At 44.4% G+C, this 21728-nt stretch overlaps 1 long non-coding RNA gene across 2 annotated transcripts in view; it reads left to right on the top strand.

Moving 5' to 3' along the window:
• Window positions 1-20888, top strand: part of LOC310697021 — a 32703-nt gene extending 11815 nt beyond the window's left edge. The window contains exons 2-4 of one of the 2 annotated variants that reach the window (XR_014520866.1): window positions 15868-16060; window positions 20161-20333; window positions 20379-20888. This is a non-coding gene — a long non-coding RNA (uncharacterized lncRNA). Of the gene's footprint in view, window positions 1-15867; window positions 16061-20160 lie in introns of both variants that reach the window. The other variant, XR_014520867.1, reaches the window with a different exon arrangement.
• Window positions 20889-21728: the final 840 nt, after the last annotated feature.

Here is a 21728-nt window from a genome sequence, read left to right as displayed (position 1 = left end):
AAGTGGTGTGGGTGTGGGTGTGAAAAATGGAGTCCTGTTTATACTGAAAATAAAATACCTGCACCAAATGAAGGAAACAGTGAAGCTGGCATACAAAGTCCTTCCTATAATTTCGAAGGCAAAGGTAACTTATCCACTTTAAATTCTTCAATTGCAATGCTTCCTGAGCCAGCCATTTTTTTAAGGAAACGTGTAGAGTGTTTATTCCTTTATTGGAAAATGGAGCCTGACCCTGTCTACTCAGAAGTAAGTCCTACTGTATTCAATGGAACTTACTCCCAGGTAACTGGGTAAAGACTGTGCGGCCTTACATTGCAATCCTAAGCATTTTTACTCAGAACTAACTCTCGCTGAATTAAATAGGATTTACTCTCTGGTATGTCCCTGATCATTTTCAGTTTCGATTGATTGATTGATTGATTGATTGATTGATTTAATATACCGTCCTATACCCTGGGCTCTCAGGGCAGTTCACATAATAAAATCAAGATACAGTATAAAACCCACCTTTTTCTCTGACAAGGACTCAAAGCAGCTCACAGCTAGCATTTTATTTCATTCCATTTATCTATTGAAAGCGTTGTACATTTGCTTGTACATTTTTTTCCTTACAACATTCCTGTGAGGGAGGTTAGACTGAGAGGTTGTAATTGCCTCAAGGTGACAGATGTGTGAGGCAAGATCAAACACGGGAGAAGCTTCCTGATGTAGAAGAGAATGTCCCTATATTCATTTGAGAAATGTTGGAGGGTGTGGGGTCAGGATGGGGTATTGCATAGGAAGAGTGACCATTTTTCAGAGAGGGGAAGGAGGGTACGCTTATAGGCCAAGCCAGGTCTGCTGAACTTCCCCTCTTCTGCACAATTATTCATGGTGACGGAGGAGCCTTGTCCTCGCTTTCACCTGTGGCCGCCTCAGAACAGGCAACCCCAATGGGGAGAGAGGAAAGGAAGGCCTACTAATCTGAGAAAAGAGGGTGCCTCTTGGCACATTGCAGAAGAGTCCAGAGGAATAAATGGCTGCCTGCTGGAGTGGAGGCCACAGAATAATCTCAAAAGCACAACTCTATTTAGCAGGGGTGGGGAAGCACTTTTTGAGCCTGGAGAGCCACGTTGTCTAGTGAGCAACCTTGTGGGGGGCCATATGCCATGGGTAGGCAAACCAAGGCCCGGATCCGGCCCAGTCGCCTTCTAAATCCGGGCAGCGGACGGTCCGGGAATCAGCGTGTTTTTACATGAGTAGAATGTGTCATTTTATTTAACATGCATCTCTGGGTTATCTGTGGGGCCTGCCTGGTGTTTTTACACGAGCAGAATGTGTGCTTTTATTTAAAATACATCTCTGAGTTTTTTGTGGGGCATAAGAATTCGTTCATTCCCCCCCCAAAAAAATTTAGTCCGGCCCCACCACAAGGTCTGACCAGCCCCCTGCTGAAAAAGTTTGCTGACCCCTGCCATATGCCAATGGTGAGTGGGGTCACAGGCAAAACTGGGGAGGGCAAAGGATGTGACTCTTTTGCACAGTAGGCTGAATTCCAGCCACACACACACACATATCAGTGGTTACTACACCCACATATCTCTCCATACTACATCCAGGCCAGCAAGATGCTTTCTTGCAGATTGAAGGCACATTGCAGCCAGGCAAAAGCCCTTGGGAAAAACACAAAGGCTGGCTTATGCAGAGTGTGGACGAGAGGTAGGCCTGGGGGCACAGGTGCTGGGGCCCTGGGTGCCATGGCTCCCACAAAATGTTGAATGAGGGTGCAGGGCACCCATAAAGTGCAGTGAGACGGCATCATCATGCCCAGCCACCCCCAGAGTGGTGACAACACTATGTCAGTGCGCCCTGCTACGTGCGCAAGTGACGTCATCTCGCTGGGGGCTTGATGACGTAGTAGTGCGCACACCACAATGGGTGTGATGACATACTACGTGCGCCTGACAGCATGCATGTGCACCCTGGAGACAGTGTGCAGCCCCAGGCACCTGCAGTTGTGGGGTGCAAGCCGGCGCCACTGCCCAGGGGCTAGATAGAGGCGCCTGCTTGAAGCACGAGGTTCCCCCCACATTATTCCCCACAGGATAAGGAATAAAAGAGCTGTAAGGTTATTGTAGCCCCTTCCAGCCCAGCCCCAAGACAAAGCAATCTGCTCACCAACCTCCCTTTCCACTGAAGTAAAGGCAAGTCTTACTTTCCTTAATCAACGAAGGAGCTCCATGGTGTCCGACAAGGAGTGGTTTTTCGGACTGCTTCATGTATAAAGAAAAATTCTTCATGAAGACAACTGCTAGGAATGAAAAGTAGTATATAACCGCGTTCGTCGTCAGGTATGAAAATCATACAAGTATCTCTTTGGCTACGATTATGCTGGCTCAGCTTTTGGCCTCTGCAATTGCAGCAAAAGAGATTAAGGTAGGTAGGCGTGTTGGTCTGACGCAGTCAAAGTATATTAAAAAAATTTAAAAATTGTCCAGTAGCACCTCAGAGACCGACTAAGTTTGTTCTTGGTATAAGCTTTCGTGTGCATGCGCACGAAAGCTTATACCAAGAACAAACTTAGTCGGTCTCTGAGGTGCTACTGGATATATATATATGTGTGTGTGTGTGTGTGTGTGTGTGTGTGTGTGTGTGTGTATGCATTTTTCTTTAAGGTTAGTTCTGTGTAGGGAAAGGGCCATGTGAGACATACTTTTTAAATGTAAAGATTTAGTTTTTTAATACAGAGAAATAACTCCCATCAAGATCCCTCACCCACTCACAACTTCCTAAAACAACCCCTTCCCCACACTCAACATTACCTGTTTATCAGCAGCCAGCAAAATGATGCTTTGTTAACAAAAACCCCTCTCATATTTTCTTTCTCTGCTTTCAAAAGAGGAGCCTAATTCATGATTTGTGTAAGCTACCGCTTTCCGATTTTTAACGAAAGGTCTAGACTCGCCATTAGTTTCTCAAGTACAAATACAGGGTTGTGGTGGTGTCGTGCTGTGGTTTTTTGTGTTCTTTGCTTTTGTGTGTTCTCTGGAGTCTAAACAGTGGCTAAACAGTTAACTATGGATAACAAAAACAAGCCCACTTCATAAACTATGGTTTGAAAAAGAGCTTGATTCCAACGATACCTAGTTAAGATTAACCTTAGTTTGTCTGGGTTTAGATGGAATGAAAAGCTGTGGTTAATCTAAAATGGGAGTGAAACCTTCCAAAGCCTCTTTGCACCAGAAAAAAAAAGGGAGAGTACAAGCTCTCATAATGTCGAACTATGGCATAGTGCTACATTTGAAACGGCCAAACGTGTGTAACTTGAGTACTTTGGAAAAGTTGTCCATATGCAATTACTATCAACAGTACTCTGTGATCAACAATAATCATAAGAGTACATTTTACCTGAAGAGCCTATTGGGCAAAGACTGGTGTTGCTAAACAATTATTCAGGAATATGAATCCGAGTCCTTTGGACTACAGTATCTCCAAATAGCCATATGTCAGTATTTATCAATATTTTAAAAGAAGGGGTTTGAAAGTTCTCCAACTTTATACTATAAACTGCCCTGTGATCCTCAGATGAAGGGTGTATATAAATTTGATTTAAATTAATAAAAATAACTCATATCAATGGCCCTTTTAAGGTCCCTACTAAGTATTTCTAATGTGAACTCACCCATGACTTTAAAGTTTTTTATACAGAAGGTATTTTGTCCCTTAGAAGAGTCCACAGATACAATGAAAACATTTTTATTCAAAATGGATTCCCTAAGGATTCATCATCATCTTATCGTCACAGATCTTAAGTAGAAAAATAATAGTAGTAGTTATTTCATAGTAAAAGCTACACCCTCGGAAAAGTTCAGCCCCAATGCTAGAAACATGTCTCACAATTGTAGATAATTTTCATTATCTTATTTTTATATGAAGTTTCCTGAAGGAAAATTAAATTAGCCTTTAGTTTTCCCATAGCTTAGCCATTGTTTCTCCCCCTCAAATTATGGTGGTTTTTTATCACTGTTATTATCTTTCTAAATATCTGTATATATAAAAACAAGAGACAAGTTTCCTTGTAAACATATTCAACTATATATTATTCCTTTACAATAGAAAATGAGGCTTGAAGCTGCTTTAGCTTTACATATATATAAAGATGCTTATCTTCTGTCATTTGATTGTTTTAAAAGAAAAAACAGGTTTTGTGAAATTATTTTAAATACACTAAGCTAATTGGAATGTCGCCGTAATTAAAAGGCATTCACCCAATCAAAAATTATGCTCTGTAGAAAAAATTAGGCTATCAATTCAAAAGCTACACAATTGTTGAATTAAAAATATCAACATTTACAATGTATCATATACAGAGTGGAAAATTAATGAGGAATATAAAATTACATGTGTTAAACCAATCAGTGGTATACTAATTATTTTTTTTTAAAAAAATGAGTAAATTAGAAAAAAATATTAGAAGAATACTGGCAATTCACATGCGAGCAAAAATGGAAAGCAATATTTGAATCTAAATATACCCTTTTGACACTTTTGAGGGGAAAATGCTGATATTGTTGCTTCTGCAAGAATCATATCCATTCTTTGAGGAACAGCTGTCTACAGAGTAACGGGGTGCAGATTATTATAGCCAGTGCTTTTTTCTGGGGGTACGCATACCCCTAAACATTTTGTGAATCTAAGTTGGGCCTCACTGAGGGGCAGTATTTCAATATGAGTAGGAAAATGAGAGTACCCCTAAACATTTTTTTAAGAAAAAAAAGCACTGATTATAGCACCTTGAAGCTGCTTGTGATACCAGGGAAGGTCTGAGGATCTAAAAAGTTGCCTTCAGTGTCTTCCCTCCTTTCTTGGGTCCTCCATGACTCTCCCCCTGGTCTGAGCTCCAGGGGTAAATAGCTGTTTCGAGGTGTGTGTGTGTGTGTGTGCAGGTTGCGAGGGAGGTGATTTTCAGCAGGAAAATGGCACAGGAGAAATGTTTTTTAATTAATCCGGACGCCGCATGGTCCTAGTCCTCATCAGGTGCACCCACATATTGTTCATCTAAATAGGAGAGAACCTCCATCACAGGAGCCAAAGATATGGCTTAGGTTACACTACTTTGGCCCCCGAGACGATGCCTACATGCAAACATACGTGACCAAACCCTTGCGGCCTTCAGCACTCCCACCCCCCAGTCAAGGAAAACCACATTAGGAGGGGATGCTTAACTCTTTCCCACCTGCTGCTTCTCCATTTCACATCACCCTCTCCCAAAGCAGCTTTATCAGCGCGGCGGGGAAAGGGGAGCTGCGGCTGTTCAGTTACACACATTTGCGTGCAATACTTAGTGGGCTAGCAAGAGCTGTGCTAGAACTGAGAGCGGACAGCTCAGCCTTAATGCCTGTATTTATCCATAGTTACCCACAGAAGCCTCTTCCTTGTCTCTCCTCCATTCCTTTGTCTCCCCCATGGCAAAAGTTAGATTGTAAGCTTGTCGGAGCGGGGATCTTCCCTTTTGCTTGTTTGTTAGTAGTCAATATTAGGTTCTGTGGGGCACAATGCTGGTGTGAAATAACACAGGCACATTGCTTGGTGCTTAAAGGACTCAGGGGCACAGGCCCATGGCACCAATCTGCCTACACCTGGGCAAATTAAAATCGTGGGTGACTGGGGTATTCTTGGCACTCCGTTTGACTGTGTGTCCCAGTCTTCCTGTATATAATGCTTTAAAAAATATTATTAAAAGGAGGGTGAGGAACAGGGCGAACAGGGCTGTAGGTGAAAGGAAACCGCTCTGTGCGTAAAGCGAAGTGTGACATTGCCTTCACGATATGGAAAAGATGTTTCATATATAGCCAGAATGCACTGATGAATGGTGAGGTCATGGTGAGGTCTGTCCCGAAATAAGAGATTTGAGAGCCTCTCTCTGTGTTTTCGGGGGGTGGGGGGTGGGAGAGAGAAAGGGATGCCCCAACCGCCGCTAAACCAGGCTGCTATTCACAAATGTTCTTGTTTAAAAATAGGAAGTACAGTGACTGTCTCCAGCTTGTCTGTTCACTGTTTTTATGTCCTCTAACTCCCAGTTTTCTTTACTTCTTTACTTCTTTCCTTTAACGGTTATTTTTAAAAATGGGAAGCACATAGCCAAGAAGGATGTTTAAAAATAAAAATGTAAAGGCTCCTAAAATGACAGGAGGGCAGGTTAGAGAGTGGGAGGGAGTGCTGCTGCTTTTTGTACAGAAAATAATTGTCCTCATCATCTCACAATCGAGATGCGCAGCAGGGAGCCCGATAGCCACCTAGGATGTTAACTGTACAATTTTTTAATTTTTTATCTAAAGGAAATATGCGGCGACATTGAGTTGTATAATGACGGCAACATGGCTATGAACAGCAGTCACGGGAGCACCAGATCAAAGTGTTCATATCCCAAAACGCACAGCCTATCTAGTAAAAAAGTGACACCCCCAAAATAGAAGCAGGAAGAGTAGTATCAAACTGGCCAACATGCATAGCTGTCAACTTATCCCTTTTCTTGTGAGGAATCCTATTCGGAATAAGGGAATTTCCCTTTTAAAAAGGGAACAGTGGGCAGCTATGCCAACATGGCACTTTTACTGGAAACATGCTGGCTGATGCTTTAAAAAGGAACTTCTTTATTTATTCCCCACCCCACCCTTAAACTAATATAGGAAGAATCCAGTTTTAACATAAAGAGTGAAGTCTTCAACAAGTAAGACCACCGAGTAGCAATAATATGGTAAGAAAAAGTGGAAGGAAATTGGAGGGGGGGGCCCTCTCTGGCTCCCACAATTGTGGTCAGATTATTAGTTGACAGGACTGACCTATTTCATTGCCCGAGATGAAAGACCAGGTTGTGCCTCCTCACTCATATTCCACATATGGCTCCACAGAAGCCAATTGGACTGGGAGCTGAAATGGACTTGGATGCTGGCAAGACAACACCTCCTACAGGTAAACAGGTTATCTTAGGAGGTACGACACAGCTCTGTTCTCCAGCATCTCCCTGCGGTGTCTGCCACCTGAAGCAACTGCCTAATGGTAGGGCTGGCCCTGTTTTCGGTGAATGTTATATGAGTGGAACAAAGAGCTATCCACCCACAATGCAAGTATTGTTAATGAGTCTCCAGCAGCACGCATCAGGGTCAGTCTACAATGTACTGTTGCCAAAGATGGAGCGGCAAATGGCAGTATCTCATTCCCCAGTAAAGGTGCATAATACTGTACCCAAGAGGTTGCTCAAGTTTCACTCACTTTCTCTTTCTGTCTCTCTTTCGTCCCAGTGTACTGTATACAGCAGGGGTCAGCAAACTTTTTCAGCAGGGGGCCGGTCCACTGTCCCTCAGACCTTGGGGGGGGCAGACTATATTTTTTGGGGGGAAATAATGGATTCCTATGCCCCACAAATAACCCAGAGATGCATTTTAAATAAAAGCACACATTCTACTCATGTAAAAACATCAGGCAGGCCCCACAAATAACCCAGAGATGCTTTTTAAATAAAAGGACACATTCTACTCATGTAAAAACATGCTGATTCCTGGACCATCCGCAGGCTGGATTTAGAAGGCAATTGGGCCACATCCAGTCCCCGGGCCTTAGTTTGCCTACCCATGGTATATAGTGTTAAGTTTTAATTAAGTTGTAAGTTTGTTAAGTCTGCTGCAACTGGATTTCTTATGGACGGTGCCAGTCTTGGATGTTATTGGATTTGTGACCATTATGCTCATTTGCCTTCAGTAGCAGTAAAGCTCTGCTGGATGAAATATTGCCTCCAGTCTACTTTTGAGAATCCTGCAACGTGTTTAAGTTTTTACTCTGCTAACTATACATTGGAATCTACTCTGGATCAATATTGAGTAGACTTTCAATGACAGTTTTGGTACCCAGGGGAGAAAACCCCACAGGTGCCTTTCTCTGGCAGTAATAATAATAACAGAAATAATATATATATATTGCCCTTTCACGACACCCAAAATCAGCTGCACGAGACAAAGTTACGACTGGGTGGCAGTGAGTAGCAGTCACTGGTGAGGTGGGAGCTAAGAGCAGCCTGTAGTCGAGACGGAAGAAGCCAGAGCCAGGAGACTGAGTCAAGGAGCAAGCCGCAAGTTAGGGCCAAAGAATGCCGGAATGCACTGAAGCTCAGGAAGACTTTGTTACTTAAGCAAGGCTCAGCTGGAACAGGAAACTCTGCTATGTATTGAAGTTCTCACCCTGGCCACCAGGGGTATCATGTATATAGTTTTCACTCAGGTCCACGTCAGTTAATTTAGGCAGGAAACCTTGGGTGGTTGTTGTTACAATGTTGACAGCTGGCTGCCTATAAAAGCAGTCCGGCTGAGCTGTTTGCTGTTCAGTTCAGTTCCAGCTTACTTATAAAGAACTACAGTGGTACCTTGGGTTAAGAACTTAATTCGTTCTGGAGGTCTGTTCTTAACCTGAAACTGTTCTTAACCTGAGGCACCACTTTAGCTAATGGGGCCTCCTGCTGCCGCTGTGCCGCCACCACACAATTTATGTTCTCATCCTGAAGCAAAGTTCTTAACCCAAGGTACTATTTCTGGGTTAGCAGAGTCTGTAACCTGAAGCGTCTGTAACCCGTGGTACTACTGTACTTGGAGAAATCTCTGTGTCGTCTGCTATGTCCACCCACTATTTAATAAACCCTTTATGCTCTTTTCTACATGGAAGGATCCAAAGATCTCACTCTGTGTGGGGCAAAGTTAGTCCAGGGCCTGAAGGTGTTTTACTGTGAAGCAGCCACCCATAAGTTGCATGCCCCACCTCACGAGGAGCTCCACACGGATCTGTCAGCTTCTGGCAGAGCTAGCCTTGCTGCCCTTGTAGCAGTTGCTCAGTAGGGTGAAGTTTCCCCTTTAGGGCATGGGATACTAGGGAAACTCTATAGTATGAGGCAAGGCAAAGAAAATTAAAAACCTCCTTCATGCGAAAGGTGCAGTTTCTTCAGGGAATATTATTGGTCCCACTCAATGAGAAGCTGGGAAGGATGGTATTTAGTTTGAGTGCAGTATGCGATGCTGTACATCCCTGAGGGTGCAGGCAAAGTGTGAGGGGGTGAATATAAATTTTAATTATATTTACTTCCCTGAAGAGACTGAACACCCGAGGCTTCCGTCTATCAAGGTCCATTTATATTCATGAAACAACTGAGTCAGCATGTGAATCATGGGAGTTGGGGGAGTAGGGGAGGGCTCTTTAATGAAAGCCACCCCAATTGCTCTGTTCTAGCCAAACCCAGTAAACAGTGGTAAGTAAAGGGGCCATTATAAAGTTAAGGGGAATCAGAATCCCTTTGCCCCCCCCCCCCGTAGGCATTATAGCAAATCAAGGTTCATTTTCACCAAGTGGAAGTAGTCCTTAGGAACTTTAATATCAAAGTAATTCTATAAATGAATATCCCAGAAGAAAACTGGGATAGAACAAATAATAATAATGCTTAATAATAATTTATTTGTTGAGGCCTAGATATGATCACATGACAGGTGGCATACACATATTTTAAAATAAATGAATAACATTGCTGGTGTTTTTATTCAATTAACTGTCCCCACGAGCGGAAGCCCATGCAAGGCTAACCTTATTGGCATCGCACCATCTCTTGAAGACGTTCCTGTTTACACAAGGATTCCCCTGATCTCTTGACTTGAACCTACTGTTTTAAAATGCTTTAATCTGCTATTTTAAATCTTTAAATTGTTTTTTTTAACGGCTAGTTTTATGGTACATTTTATTTGTGAATGTTAAATTTAATGTTTTGATGAAATTGGTTTATTGTGCACACAGAAGCCATCTTGGCAATTAAGTGGTATATAAATAAATATACATACATGCATGCATACATAATTTTATTTGTATGCTGCCTTTCCACAGTTCAAAACTTGCTCAAGGCTGCTTACAACGTGCAAAAAAGCATAACTGCAAGTTACAAAAGTAGTCGTAAGCAATAAATAAAACATCAGAAAATACACAGGCAAATGGAACGATTTCTGCATAAATCACAAGATCTAAAATACACAAAAAGCCAACAGCAACATTCCCCCCCCAACAATACCCCAAAACAATACCCCAGCCCAAGTGTCTGTTCAACAGCCTCAGCTTTTGTAGCTGGAGTCAGTCTAGGCCCCACACTCCCAAGCCAGGTGGAAAAGGCTGCAAAGCAGGGAACAGGTCTTCCAGGGCTCACAGCCAATATATCCCTTAATAATGTTATTATTAAATAATAACAACAACAATAACAACAACAGAAGCAGCAATAATAATGGACCGTTTTTAGTTGTATTAACCTTAAAAGTATTTGGGAGTTTCCTTTTCACAGAACATCTTTCTTCTTTATTTGGCAGTTGGGTTCATTTTTGAGGTTGATTAGTCAAGATTTCTCAGTTCATTATTCATGACTCTGCACTTTGTAATGTGTGACTTAGCAATGTGTTATTTTGAAACTTCCACACAGCTATGCATGCTATAAAGGCTGACAGCTTTTCAATTTAGATGTCAGAGTAACAGGTTAAAACGGCAGAGTCACAGATTACAAAGTGCAAAGCTATAAAAGAACAAAGAGCAATATAACAAAACCCCTTTGTGTTATTCTAATGGGGTCTTCGCAAACGTGGCGAGAACAACTTCACATTCACGTATTGCAGCTTTGTGGGATGCAGATTTATATTTCCCTTCCTGTTCTAATTGATGTAAACAATTGTTGTGTATTAACAAAGATCAAATAGACCAATGAAAAAAACAAAACCTTAGCCATAAACCAAGCTAAATGAACAAATAAGAAGGAAAGTAGCTACAAATATCATGTACAGCAAACTTGTATTTTATGTGCATTGCCTGTATGTGACATACCCACCAACATTTCTCTGATGAAAATAGGGATGTAAATAATAATAATAATAATGCCCTGCCCATCTGACTCTGGGCACCTTTCAACAAATAGAAAAACATAATAAAACATTAAACATTCAAAAGCTTTCCTATACAGGACTGCCTTCAGGTCTCTTCTAAAGGTCTCTTCATGAGCCAACAGTGTGACGCGGCAGCTAAAAAAGCCAATGCAATTCTGGGCTGCATCAATAGGAGTATAGCATCTAGATCAAGGGAAGTAAGAGTGCCACTGTATTCTGCTCTGGTCAGACCTCACCTGGAGTACTGTGTCCAGTTCTGGGCACCACAGTTCAAGAAGGACACTGACAAACTGGAACATGTCCAGAGGAGGGCAACCAAAATGGTCAAAGGCCTGGAAACGATGCCTTATGAGGAACGGCTAAGGGAGCTGGGCATGTTTAGCCTGGAGAAGAGGAGGTTAAGGGGTGATATGATAGCCATGTTCAAATATATAAAAGGATGTCACATAGAGGAGGGAGAAAGGTTGTTTTCTGCTGCTCCAGAGAAGCGGACACGGAGCAATGGATTCAAACTACAAGAAAGAAGATTCCACCTAAACATTAGGAAGAACTTCCTGACAGTAAGAGCTGTTTGACAGTGGAATTTCCTGCCAAGGAGTGTGGTGGAGTCTCCTACTTTGGAGGTCTTTAAGCAGAGGCTTGACAATCATATGTCAGGAGTGCTCTGATGGTGTTTCCTGCTTGGCAGGGGGTTGGACTCAATGGCCCTTTTGGTCTCTTCCAACTCTATGATTCTATGATTCTATGATTCTATGATTCTATGATTCTATGATTCTATGATTCTATGATTCTATGATTCTATTCTATGATTCTATGAAAGGTTGTCTAGTTACTTATCTTCTTGGCTCAGGGATCACAGAACTCCATATCTCCCATATGAAAATCGGGACACCCTAAGGAAAAGCGGGACATTCCGGGATCAAATCAGAAACTGGGACGGCTTTTGTAAATCTGGGACTGCCCCTGGAAAATAGGGACACTTGGAGAATCTGATGTTGTGATTTCAGCCACAGCGGCTGAAGGCAGGCTAGCGAGGGCAAGGATTAGAGGTGGGTGCAAGGTGGAAACCCCAAGTAAATCTGGCACAAAAAAGAGCTTACGCTCTCAGCCTTTTTCCCTGTGCAAATCCCACGTGGAGCACCTTGAGTGCAGGGCACCTTTAGCCAGTGGCGTAGTGGATCTGGGAATGGTGTGGATGCTCTTATGAGATCCCACCGGGAAATCCAACTTCCCGCAAGATCTCACAAGAACCACCCCACCATTCCCAGAGCCATTGCACTCTGCACAGACACTGAAGTAGGACTGGTCTAGAAAGAAAGGCCCAAGATATTTAAAGCTGTTTTCATGCCAGGTCAACTTGGGGCTTCCAGCTTCCTCCCACCTCTGATTCTCCCCATTATGGGCTGCCATATAGATAGCTGGCTAGCTAGCTGCAGGGTTGCTCCAAAGGTAATTTTGGTTCTATGCAATTTCCGTGTATACATGTAACCCTTGGAACCGAAATTTTGTTGTATGATGCAAGTTGGAGCTGGGCATGTTTAGCCTGGAGAAGAGGAGGTTAAGGGGTGATATGATAGCCATGTTCAAATATATAAAAGGATGTCACATAGAGGAGGGAGAAAGGTTGTTTTCTGCTGCTCCAGAGAAGCGGACACGGAGCAATGGATCCAAACTACAAGAAAGAAGATTCCACCTAAACATTAGGAAGAACTTCCTGACAGTAAGAGCTGTTCGACAGTGGAATTTGCTGCCAAGGAGTGTGGTGGAGTCTTCTTCTTTGGAGGTCTTTAAGCAAAGGCTTGACAACCATATGTCAGGAGTGTTCTGACGGTGTTTCCTGCTTGGCAGGGGGTTGGACTCGATGGCCCTTGTGGTCTCTTCCAACTCTATGATTCTATGACTCTAAGTTGCTTGCAACTTAATAAACGAAGGTAATTTCCAGATAGCTTGTTTGAATATAGTCCCATTTCAGACCCATCAATATAAACCAAATATTTATTATGGCCAACCAGCCATTAAAAAAAGTAGTATTAAAAAACAAATAGAAACCTACAGCCTCAGGAGAACAAAGCTGACAGGTTAGTAGCTAACAATCGCAGCAGGTCTAAGTGGTTTTGCAACATTCAGATATAATACTACCTGTTTGGTAGTAGCTTTGTTAGACCCTTGAAGGAAGATACTCCAAAGTGTGTTCTGTATTTCCCCCTTTGTTCCTGAAGAATGGATTCAAATAATGCTTAAGGAGACCTTTATTCATAAAATTCATTCACATCCAGGGCTGTCTTAAACATATGCGGCGCCGGGGTGCAGTCCCAGGCACGCAGGAGAGTGGAGCCAGCCGACCGCCTCAGCATCTTGCTGGCTCGGTAGCTCCCAAACTCACGGTGCAGAGCCAACGGGCAGGCTATTCCCTGGACTCAACTCTCAGGCCCCGGACTCTCGGCCTGGTGCCCCTGAGAGTCCGGTGCCAGGGTGCCCCTCACCCCTAGTGCCTATGGGTAAGACATGGTTCACATCCTTAGCATATTTCCTTTCTCCTCCTTCTCAGCTGCTGGGTCCTGCTCAGGACAAACTCCCTAAACATCAACTCACGATCAAGAGAATACAAAAGGGTCTCTGATTATATCGCCCTCCAAAATGTCTGGGAGCAAAGCGTTCCAGAAAAGGAAATCCTAATGTCCTGCCAGACAAATATATCCTAAACTGGCTGGAACTGCAGGGAGGACCACTTGTGATAGCGCATAACCCTCCGCCAACATCCCTCTGATGAAAAAAGGGTCATTTCTCTCTCCCACACAACTGACCCTCCTCGACCCCCATTTCTTGCCCCCACCCCAAGCATTTCCTATCAGAAGAAGGGTGATTGCAACTAAACACTACACACCAATGGGACACAACACATATGACCTCCACTGTCCTGAGAGAACCCCTTAATTCTGATTTACGAAAAGAAAAACATACACCCATAAATTTTATAAAGGGGTTAAACTCAGACACACATTTTTTAAAAAAAATTAATGAATGAATCAAATACTCCTTGCGTTCTGCTCTGCTCCTCCTTTCATCCTGCCCAGGGCAGCCCTGCCTTCTGACGGCCCCTTGGTGGTGGCAACCTCTTTTCCCTCATCGCCTGCTCTCCAGCAAGCGCTTTGAGCTGCCCAAGGGAGGAGGCCTGCAGCAGTGGCCATGGAGATGCTCCTTCACTGCTGCTGCCTGGGACAAGCGCCAGCTCATCCTTGTCCCTGAGCTGAGCAGCGGCAGCACTGGCAGGGGAGATGGGGACATTCCAAGATAAAATCAGAAGTTGAAGGGAGGTGTTTTTTTTCATAATTCCAGGACTGTCCCTGGAAAATAGGGACACGGAGAGTATGATAGCATAGAGCCTACTTGGGTCTCCTCTCTGGCAGAGCCACCCTCCACTAGCGAAGCTGCTCAATTGTATTAAGCAAGGGCTGAGCCTCACTCAAAGGTGCCGGCTCTTGGTGGCTGAGGCACAATAGCTCCCAATCTTTTTTTTAAGGGGGCCAGGCCCCCTCAATTCTGGAGAAGCTGGCGCCTCTGGCCTCACTCAATATCCAATGTGGTGTAGTGGTTAAGAGCAGTAGACTCATAATCTGGTGAACTGGGTTCGATTCCCCGCTCCTCCACATGCAGCTGCTGGGTGACCTTGGGCGACTCACAATTCTCTGAAGTCTCTCAGCCCCACCCACCTCACAGAGTGTTTGTTGTGGGGGGAGGAAGGGAAAGGAGAATGTTAGCCTCTTTGAGTATCATTCGGGTAGTGATGAAGCGGGATATCAAATCCAAATGATTCTTCTTCAATACCTTTTTTCTGATGGAAGACACATAAGGCCTTTTTGTAGAAATGGGGAACCCATGGCATCTCCCAGTTGTACATTGTATTACCAATGTGAAGTATTATCCTCAGACCTGTATCTCCCACTAAGTTCATTAGCCTGCATTCCAGCCCGAGGCGGTTTTCTCCAGGGGACACATGTATGCGCACCTTTGTCTTCAGTGGCTTGAGAGACAAAGAGCAACTCACACACCCAATGTGGAGATTTGCAACTGAATGTCATGTGATCTAGGTTAGATACCACGTGAGAGATAGCAGAGACACATGCACAGTTAATTATCAACCCATCAGGTACTCAGAGAGCTCTTCTTAGTGTCCATGCAATTTCCCAAACCCCTTTAGCAATACAGTCGTACCTTGGTTGTTGAACGGAATCTGTTCTGGAAGTCTGTTTGACTTCCGAAAATGTTCGACAACCAAGGCACGGCTTTCGATAGTCTGCAGGAGCTTCCTGCACACAATTGGTAGCCATGTAAGCAGCGTCAGACATTTGGCTTCCAAAGAACGTTCGCAAACCGGAACACTCACTTCCGGGTTTGCGGCATTCAGGAGCCAAAATGTTCGACTCCCGAGGTGTTCGGCTTCCAAGGTACGGCTGTACAAATACATCGCATATACAGTCATTACACGATTGTATTTAATTGAGGGATGGAGTTGGGTACCATCTGCATATTGGTGACAGTCAAGTCTACATCTCTGGTTAATCCCAGTCTTTTCCTATAGATACCGTATTTTTCGGTGTATAAGACGACCCCTGTTTTTTGGGACTCCAAATTAAGGAAATGGGAGATTGCCCAAAGTTGTTAAGCTTTTTTGGGGGGCATGTGCAGAATTGTTGAGCTAACCACCACTGCCAATTGCACGCATTGACGAAGCCACCAATCATCTGCCTCCAATCGCACTATCCGTGTATAAGATGACCCCCAATTTTAAACATTTTTTAATAATAAAAACCCCTCGTCTTATACACAGAAAAATATGGTATTAAATAGCAGGGGATAAAACCTGCAGTTCCCTGAGGAACTGCATAGCCTAACTGCAAGGAGGTAACTCCGCACCACCTTCTAAAATTGGCCTTCTTTGCAGGAGCCGAACCACTGCAACACTGTGGCTCCAGAACCCAACCCAGAGAGACTATCCAGAAGGATACCATGTGCTGAGAAGTGCAAGAGAACCATGAGAAGCACACTCTCCGTGACTCGCTCTTGGAAGAGGTCATCCATCAGAGCAACAAAGGAACTTTCCATTCCAAAGCCAGACCCAAAGCCCCACATAAATGGTGGTTAGCTGGATTTAATAATAAATAATCTCTTGAATGTATTTTTGTAACATCAAGTCTTCTTTGATTGAGAGAGATTTTTATTTTTGAAAATTGGAACTTGTTGCTCCAACGACAAAAGTATGTGTTGGGGAGGGTAGCACTAAAGCAAAGGGAAGAGGGGTGACGACGGATCACGCTCACCCCTTTGTACTGAAACTTTCTCTTTTTCTTTTTTAGAAAAGGGGTCTGTACTGAAGCTGAGGGCAAGAAAAAAACCATCTCTCTTCTACAGGCCATGCCTGAGCTGTGCAGCACTATTGCTTTATTTTGCACTTTAAAAAAAACACACCAAAGCAGCCCATATTTGGCCTGGCTGGCTCACAAAACCCAGTGTTACAGGAAGAGCGCTTGCGCCCGCTTGCTGTAATCAGAGAGGTAATTCTGTTTTTCCTGGCAGAGGCCTCTGCCGAGACTGCTGTGTGCGATGTATGGAACAGATTCTTTTTTCCGGCGCCCTGCCAAAGTGACCATCTGCTTCCAGTTCTAACCCCCCTTGCTCCCCCCCAATCTGTGGCTGTTCACTGAAGAGTGTGTGTGTACACACACACACATGCGCGCGTAAAGGCCTGCTTCATTCCTGCACCCACCCCCAGGTCGTGTATCAAGACCCGGCAAAAAACGAGGCAGGATGTCAAGGGGATGCCTCACCTGCATTGATCCAAAACGTGGCCGAGATAAGAATCTGTCCCTTTTCTTTCCTCAAAAAAACATCTGCTGGTCTGCAAACAGCCTTTGCGTTGCTTCAATCTGAGGCTTCTAAACATCTGTAAATAGAGAAGGCCGCATCAAGTACTTCCCAGAGCTGGCTATGCGAAACGAGAATCTCGCCTCGCAGCAGCACTGCAGATGCCACCACCATTGCGGCCACCACCCCAAACTGTTGCTGTAACAAATACCGCACCCCCCAACTCATAGCTTCTCTTCTCTTATGGGACCACGGGAGTCCCATGGGACCAGAGATCCAGAAAGAACATGAGTCTCCTTTCCATAACATTCCAAATCAAGGGCATCACTAGCTTGAATGACAGTAAAGACAGCTGTGTGAGAGTCAGGCAGTTCTGACCCACGGAGTTGTTGTTTTTCCCCTCAGCAAACCCCATGGAAAGAAATAAGAGCACATTCTTGCACAGCCCCTCTTCATTTCAGTGGGGCTGGCACAGGAGAACTCTCTGGCAGATTGTGAGCCCAGGTTCATTAACAAGAGAGGAGAAATTTGAGGTTTCTGCCTCTTGCACCAAAAAGGTCTTTGGCCAGCTCTGCTCTAGTTTGCCATTTTGTTGTTGTTGTTAGGGTCAAGCTACTGCTGCCCATCTATTATCCCCATAAAGGTAAAGGGATTCCTGACCATTAGGTCCAGTCGTGGCCGACTCAGGGGTTGCGGCGCTCATCTCGCTTTATTGGCCGAGGGAGCCGGCATACAGCTTCCGGGTCATGTGGCCAGCATGACTAAGCCGCTTCTGGCAAACCAGAGCAGCGCACGGAAACGCCGTTTACCTTCCTGCTGGAGTGGTACCTATTTATCTACTTGCACTTTGACGTGCTTTCGAACTGCTAGGTGGGCAGGAGCAGGGACCGAGCAACGGGAGCTCACCCCATCACGGGGATTCGAACCGCCAACCTTCTGATCGGCAAGTCCTAGGCTCTGTGGTTTAACCCACAGCGCCATCCGCGTCCCTATTATTCCCATACATGCAAGCAATTTTATCTTTTAATTTTTGCCTGAACAACACTGAACCAGACAGCAATCTTTTATTTCCACATTCCTCGTGTAAATGGTCATCTGCCAAACGAGAAGAGAATTACAGATGTCTTTGCTTTGCAGAAATGCTGAGTGCTTCTAGTTGCACTCTGGAATGGATAGGGCCCACGTGGTGAAGAAAGCGCGCCCCATTCTGCGGCTCAGTGGTGCAAAACACCCTTCAGCTTTTCCCAAGCTTGAGCTCTTTCTATCGCAACAACTTTTACCTGATGTACAAATTCACTCTCAAAATCACTAGGGCCTTTTCATTTTCATAATAGTGGCAGTAACAGGTAAAACAATCAGCACACTCATTTATTAGTGCTTCATTAGCAGAAATTGTGTCCAGCTACGAGGGCAGTTAATGACTGAACAATCGTGATGGGCCATATGTTTGGCGCGAGATTTATTATTAAGTGCTTCCAACGGGGACAGATTCTCATCGCAGAATGGTGTAAGCCATTGGTGTAAAGACTGCAGCGTGGAACCCGTTTCTTTTCTGGTTAATATATATGGAATCTCGAAAGAATGACACTGCTATCAACAAAGGTAAGGAGCAGACAAAGGTGAGAGCAGACAGAGAATCCATTTTCTTTGCTAGCCCACTAGCCCCTGTTCCCTAAGGCCTTAGAAGTTCTGGAGCACCATCTGGTTTTATGAGGAGTTCCAACCAGAGGCTCCTGCAGGTGACCTATTTATCCTGATTTGCTTACAGAATGCTAAGGCAGAGGTTAGATTAAACCCAGTCTTTCTTAATTCTGATTTGTTTATGGAGCGGTTATACAACAATGAACATTCACCAAGGAGTCATCTTGACTTGCTTGTGGGGTGTTCCCATTAACCACTCATCCACTCTGTCCTTTTCAATGCATTTCCCAATCACTTTCCTAACTGCAAAATATTAGGCTTTGTTAAAATGGATTTATTTATTTTTTGCACCAGGGCAGCTTTCACCAATCTGATGCGCTCCTGGTGAATTGGACTACAACTCCCATCAGTCCTAGCCAATGTATGCAAATGCATAGTGTCCAGGTCACGAGAAGTAATAGTTTCACGCTGTTCTGCGTTGTCTGGGCTGCATCTGTTGTACTGTGTCCACTTAACGTTGAATTCCTTCCCCCTGTATCAAGCAGAGGGTCACATTAGAGACAATTGTCAAGAACCATTCCAAGTCTATGAATCTAGAAACAAAATGATCAGTGAAAAGGTCGCTTACGGGTTATCCGAGCTTCGAGCCAGGGAGTGACTTGTTAGGGCTTATCTACATTTCTTCATGTCCTGCTACTTAAGTGTGATTTTTCCTGAATTTAACTGGGGGGAAATGGCAATTTGGGCTTTTCTCTGGATTGATGTTTGCTCCGATTTAGCACGAAGGGCAAGGGGAAAACTGCTCCAACCTGTGCTTTCTAGGCACAGGACAAGCAGAAATGTGGACAAGCCCTTAGTCAAAGTAGATGGGCAAAATCTCCTCCCCCCATTCCACCTTCTTCCCATTTCTGCCTGTACTCCAGGGCTCTTTTGCATCTTCAGACAATGAATGAAGGGGCCTTCATAGGTGCCTCCAGAATTGCTTAGCTCTGAAGCAGTGGAAGGTCTCGCAAAGCCAATATTAATGCCTTCTTCCTATGGTGGAGAAATAACTGGGGGAAAGTGAGAAAAGGGGTTATTATTACCACTTACAGATATCTGGGACGCGGGTGGCGCTGTGCGTTAAACCACAGAGCCTAGGACTTGCTGATCAGAAGGTCGGCGGTTCAAATCCCTGCGATGGGGTGAGCTCCCATTGCTCGGTCCCTGCTCCTGCCAACCTAGCAGTTCGAAAGGATGTCAAAGTGCAGGTAGATAAATAGGTACCGCTCCGGCGGGAAGGTAAACGGTGTTTCTGTGCACTGCTTTGGTTCACTAGAAGAGGCTTAGTCATGCTGGCCACATGACCTGGAAGCTGTATGCCGGCTCCCTTGGCCAATAACGCGAGATGAGCACTGCAACCCCAGAGTCAGCCACGACTGGATCTAATGGTCAGGGGTCCCTTTACCTTTACAGATATCTGATCTGCATAGGCTTTTGAAGGGGTGCAGAGTATGAGATGCTTCCTAGGACCTACAAGGGTGTCACCTTTAAAGCAAAGGACCTACTTGTGGCTCAAGGTTATGGTCCATGGCCTGCTTAGTGAATCCTAGTGTTAATATAATGGGTTCTTCTATGACTTAAGGGATCACTGGCAAACCTTATGCTCTGTTGCATTAATGAAAAGAGAAAAGTGTTGGGTTTGCTCCAGTACAACGTTATTAATTTTCTCTGTGTAAATTTATACATCCAGATGCAGATCCTTTATTCTTTCCAAAGTCTACATCACCAGCACACCATCCGGGGTTTCCAGGAATTGATCCACTGGTTCAGAAGACACACAGGGATATTTGTACATCAGAATTCTTACTTTTGTGGTTGGCCCTCCAAAACAAATAACCCCTGGTGGCCTCATTTGAGGTGTGTGTGTGTGTGTGTGTGTGTGTGTGTGAGAGAGAGAGAGAGAGAGAGAGAGAGAGAGAGAGAGAGAGAGAATGGATGCAAGACATGGATGCAGAGAATGCTCTCTACTGCTGAATTTTGAGTATGTACATACACATTAGTGGCTTAAAATGCAGAGAGGTAATTTCCCCTTGCTGTATTTCAAGTTGCTTTCCCCCCGTTGCTTTATTCACCAGAGGGAAGAAGGGGGTGTCTTCACCTGATGTGCATTACCTGATTTGCTTCCCCCGTTTCCACAACCCTTCCCCTCCCAGCTCCTATTTAGTGAAGCTGTCTTCACTGCCTATACTCACCAGGCCTATCTTCTGCCCTTCAAGCCAGCTTCAGATTCAGCTACTGTCCAAGTGTTTCTGTACATCATGGCTACAATCCAGCCCAGAGTTTATTGCACTGGGATCCAGAATGACATGCTGGATTGTGGCCTACAGCCTTGCCCTGAATTGGTACTGGGGTGAGTGCTGGTTTATAAGCCAGTCTCTTCCAGAACAGGTCAGGGACTGGGAGGCTGATCTTGACTGACCCACCCATTTCTTGAAGAAGAAGAAGAAGAAGAAGAAGAGTTTGGATTTGATATCCCACCTTTCACTCCCTTTAAGGAGTCTCAAAGCGGCTAACATTCTCCTTTCCTTTCCTCCCCCACAACAAACACTCTGTGAGGTGAGTGAGGCTGAGAGACTTCAGAGAAGTGTGACTAGCCCAAGGTCACCCAGCAGCTGCATGTGGGGGAGCGGAGACGCGAACCCGGTTCACCAGATTACGAGTCCACCGCTCTTAACCACTACACCACACTGGCTCTTGTTATGATGATTCTCTTCAGCATATCAGCATGTGCCATTTAATCCCCAGAAACTGAATTGTTAGTGGATAGGACAGGTGCCTTAATCGATGGTAAAGAATTTTTGAAACAAGCAAATAGGAATTTGACTATTGCCCCCCCCCCCAAATACCTGTTTTACTGGTTTGTTTTTCGTCCCCATGTTGCTGCTCTGCCAATAACAGAGCAAAAGAAAACATGAATTGATGTTTAGCCCTGACTGACCCATCAAAAGTGGAATTGCAATTTCCCCCTTGAACTTTTTCTACATTTCTCCCATTGCTCTACTTCCATTTCCACATATAACCCAGACATAACAGCCTCGGCAGCAAAGCACACCACCACCAAAACAGCTACATGCACAGTTTGGGTGTAACTTTGCAACTGTAATTTAATATCCCCATAATGGATTTGGATGAGAAAGGACACCTCTCAGATCTGCAGTAGATTCAGAATTGGAAAGGATTAAAACCCGAAGCATTCAGAATGGTCTTAACAAACGGGTTAGCTGGGTAGGCAGAAGCAGAATGAATCAATGAGGACAA

Source organism: Podarcis liolepis (assembly GCF_965112155.1).
Source record: "Podarcis liolepis genome assembly, chromosome: 17".
NCBI lineage: Eukaryota > Metazoa > Chordata > Lepidosauria > Squamata > Lacertidae > Podarcis > Podarcis liolepis.
This window is presented reverse-complemented; position numbering and strand designations above follow the sequence as displayed.